This window comes from Phalangium opilio, unplaced genomic scaffold (genome assembly GCF_054372755.1).
Source record: "Phalangium opilio isolate 3A_F unplaced genomic scaffold, DU_Popi_V2 ptg000390l_1, whole genome shotgun sequence".
NCBI lineage: Eukaryota > Metazoa > Arthropoda > Arachnida > Opiliones > Phalangiidae > Phalangium > Phalangium opilio.
Window position 1 is genome coordinate 4305830 of NW_028324234.1, and position 4478 is coordinate 4310307.

General features: G+C 36.0%; 2 long non-coding RNA genes across 2 annotated transcripts; one reads left to right on the forward strand and one right to left on the reverse strand.

Annotated features, from left to right (window-relative positions):
• The first annotated feature begins 1445 nt into the window (after positions 1–1445).
• Positions 1446–2471, forward strand: LOC149596281 (uncharacterized). The gene is made up of 3 exons (XR_016379369.1): positions 1446–1837; positions 1902–1986; positions 2103–2471. It is a non-coding gene; the product is annotated as an uncharacterized LOC149596281 (long non-coding RNA).
• On the reverse strand, positions 1901–3626 carry LOC149596282 (uncharacterized). Its single transcript, XR_016379370.1, has 2 exons — positions 3144–3626; positions 1901–2645 (listed from the first exon to the last, which is right to left on the reverse strand). It is a non-coding gene; the product is annotated as an uncharacterized LOC149596282 (long non-coding RNA).
• Positions 3627–4478: the final 852 nt, after the last annotated feature.

Below are 4478 nucleotides of genomic sequence, written 5' to 3' on the forward strand. Positions count from 1 at the left end.
TTATCTCTAAAATGGAACGGAGTCGGAAGGGAGTGGAAATATTTCGAAAACTTATACGGGAGTCGGTCGGGACTGGATTATTGTTGGATTCAGGTGGCTTTGGCTGGCGTTGGCATTTATAGTATCCAATTGGAGTTGGTGGCATTGAGAGCCAGCCTTATTTTATTCAACCGGAGTTGGGTGGCATTAGTGATATTAGTCAATTTTTCCTCTTTGAATTTCCCACGCGGTTGTTTTGGCGCAAGCGGGATGCATGAAGTTCAACCCCACACAGACGGCACATGACGGTCGCGGCTAGTACAGCCGTCCCTCCGCAAAAAAAGTCAAATTCATTGCTGTGCGAGAGAAAACGAAACTAGAACTATTTGTTCTTTTTAAGTTAGAGAGTCATAAATTTTTCCGTCGCCTTAGATTAAACGTAAAAAGGAAAACTACAATTATAAACAATGTTCGAGTTTATAATAAAAATAATTGAAAAAATGCAGTGGGATAACGTTGGAAAACCTTCATAATATATAAGTTCATAATATACCACACGGCCGGCTGGAAAACGTTGGGGTAAATATAAATGAAAATTGGTTAGGTTAAATGCTTTTGTGTTTGGAATAAGAAAGTTTGTTGAAGCTCTCATTGGCTTTGGCAGAGATGGGAAAACTTGTCGGATATCTCATTAGTTTGGTCAAGGATTAGAAAACTTGTCGCATATCTCATTGGCTTTGGCGGGGATTAGTAGAAAACTTGTTGGATTTCTCATTGGTTTTGGCTGGGATTGGAAAAATTGTCAAATTTCACATTGGCTTCGGCAGGGATTGGAAATATTACTGAATTTATCAATTGGCTTTGGTAGGGATTGGAATTCGTGTGAAACTTCACAATTGGCTTTGGCAGGGATTCAAAAATGAAATGAACTTTAGTGTGGCGTTAGGGAGGAGTTGAAAATATAACAATGGCGTTAGGGTGGCAGTGGCGTTTGTGAAAATTTTACCATTGGAGTTGGCAGGCTTTGGGAATGACTTTTTACTTTTCGCGCTCTTTAGAGCTGAAAAGTATTGTTCCGACCTCTGCTGGTCGGCTGGCTGGAAATGTTGTGACCTGATGAATTTTGTCATAAATGAACATTTCGAATTTCAAATTTCCCGCGAATTTTCGATTCGAAATTCAACCGTAGTTCACGTTTCACCTCATAGGTGGCGTAACGTATTTAATTTCAATTGAAATTATTTTTCTGTCGGTGCCGGGCCTCGAACCTGCAATGTCCCAATCCATACGAGACGTCAGTGAAGACGCCCGGCCGCGCGCTCTACCACGAAGCCACGCTTGCTTGTAATATAGAGCGAGATAAATTATAGTCAAGAGAAGAGCAAGCTAGAACGATATGGACCCCCCCGACCTCCCCGACGCCCGCCACGAGACGAGAGAGAGCTGTCTGGCTTTGGATATGGACCCCCCCCCCACCTCCCCGACTCGCGCCACTGGATGCTGTCGAATATATATTGTATCGCGCTAGAGGAGGAGAGACAGTTGCTTGCAATTTTTTTTTGCAATTTATAATTATTATATATCTTTTTAATCCTAGGCAAGATTAGATTTCTACTTGGGAACTTAAACATTACAATTAATATTATTATATTAATCAAAAAAGAAATTAAAGTTCTCCCCGACAGAAGGCGCGCTAAGCAGAGATAGTTTTCTAATTTTTTTGAAGACTCGTCTGCTTAAAAGTTAGGGAGGTTGATTTACTAATAAAATTAAATGTATTAACAAAATGAAACTCGAGTCAGCGTTTTAAAACTATAACTAGTTTGGGACGGAGGTACCATTGCTCACTATTTGTTTGGCAAGTTTAAAATTAAATGATCACTTAACGGAACTGACATAAAATAATAGGTAGATTTTTGCAGAATTAAATTGCAGATTCTTTGCAAAATTAACTAATCATTTTGGCAGTTTCCGCTCTCGCTGGGTTCATCTACTAATAATAGTTACGTAAGTGATAATTATAAAAATAAAATCAACAACTCAAAGATATAAAATGAAATTTATGATCAAATTGAAACTAATTTCAATCAACAACAAACGGAATCAACTAATCATTTTGGCAGTTTCCACTCTCGCTGGGTTCATCTACTAATAACAGTTACGTAAGTGATAATTATAAAAATAAAATCAACAATCTCATAAAATCAACAACTCAAAATATAAAATGATATTTATGATCAAAATGAATCTAATTTCAATCAACGACAAACGGAATCAACGTGTTCATCTCTCCATCCACGGAAATATGAAATTTCTACATGAAACATGAAAGTGCTATCAACCTAACAATTTTTAGAAATGTAATTTTAATCAATGAAACATACTCATTTAAAGTTAACTAATTATAAGTCGCTAATTTGATTATTATATTTAAAAAATTATATTATTTAAGTAATAAATTTAACGATGGTGTTGATAGTACCAATAGAGTATTCAAGGATTGATTACGTTACTATCAACGTATCAAACAAAAAGTATTTAATTATAATTTGGAATTTCAATTTAAATTTATACAGTTTTTTAAATGCCCATTGAGATTCAGAGTCTGTCACTGAATGTTGAAGATCTCCAGTCTCTGCCAAGTGATTTAAATTTTCAGACCCTCTCTTTGGGAAAGGGGGAATTAAATTAACGAGACTTACAAACTGACATCATCCTTAAATTAAATAAGGATTATAAATGATAAGTTAATCAAGGTATTGAAGGTTTAATTAACGTTACTTTGAAAGTATCAAATTAAAAATTTACAATTTAAGCTCATCAATAAAAAGAACATTAAGATAATTATTAATAGGCCTTTCCTATTATGGGGGTAGTAAAACTGTACCAGTCCAGAAGGAACATATAATTTTGTTTAAGAATGGACTAGCAATAATTTCCTATTTTGTCTTCCTTAAACTTTGTATTTTGGCAGCTCTGTTGCCAAGAGTTTTTTGTTTGTTTGGCAACCTAGGCCATCGTCACCAAAGCAATGTTTTTTCCTAACCTCAGGCTCATACTCCGAAGTGTGTACCTTATTCTAATGTTAGGAAAGGATTTTAAAATATCCATGCGGTGGCATAACTAGATAAATATCAGCAACAGTTGAAAAACCTTGGCCTAACTTTTAGGGTGGTCTGCTACAGTATAAGGTACAATTCGTTCAGTAATATAAATCGGTTACATAATAATAAAAATATAAATTTAAATAAGATTTGCAAACGCTTCAGAAACTCCCGTTTCTCGGACCCCGAGTCCCCGTCTCCCCGATACACTAAAGACCGAGGCTTAAACCTCGTAGCTCGCGGCCATCTTTATTGTTTACATCATGGGCTCGTCACTACAGGGTAGGAAATAAGACAGGTTTACAAGTCCCAAACCAGTTTATTAATTGCTCGGACCAGTTTATTTATTCCAAAAGTTGGGGTCAGTGGTATCAGGGAGCACTTTATTAATTATGGTTTTTGGAAAAAATAGACGGTGGGACCAGTTTATAAATTCGGGGTTCCTTATTAGAATTTTTATAGCTCAACACATTTTCTACCAATTCTACTCATAGGTAGTTAGTACTCCTTGGCTACAACTTCCCTACAAAAGTTTTGTATTCTATTGACTATTGATCTTGTCTAGCGTCTATACTCTAGAATGAGTCTCTTGTAGTCGACAGTCTAGACCATAGCCAGTAGTAGTTGTCAGTAGTCGTATTTCTCAGTAGTGTATGGTCACATTACTAGATTTTGATTTGGCTTACTGATAGCGAGAGAAGATATTGCCACCGAATTTATGTAAAATGCAATAAGGAATAAGGATAGTTCAGAAAAGGATTAAGAACTTCAAATATCATTAGACATGTTGATTGATATTTAGTGGCAACTAGTTGAAAAATTGTGATAAGAAATAAAAGTTAACTGTTATGGATTGTTATATGCTACTTTTTCCTACAGTAAAAAATTCAAATTCAATTAGAATTTTCAGCTTCTTTACTTTTGTGTCTTTGCGTGCTTTTTATTCTCACCATTTTAGAAATTTAATTTATAGTGGGACCGGTAAAATAATAATTAATGCGAGGGTCACTGGTCCCAAGGACCACCACCACATCCGCGACACCAATTCGCCGCCGCCATGGATTAAATATACCTTACAGGGATAGTTATGTCCCCCAACATTTTAGTATATCACGAGTTGAACACGTTTGTTTCAAACAAGGCAGCCAGATATTTCCGCCGTTCCCCAAATTTACTGATTCATCCGGAAGTAGATTCTTGATATGTCGCAATCTCGCGTCGACCGCGTGAGATGATAAAACCGTTAAATCGCGTGTTTTCGAAAAAATCGGGCGTTTTCAAACATGTTGCAAAGAATTTGTCAATTAGATGATTTAATTCATGTTAATTTTAGGGATTGTAGCATTACTACTTGAACTAAATACAGTAAGTAACCTTTTCACATATTTGTATTAT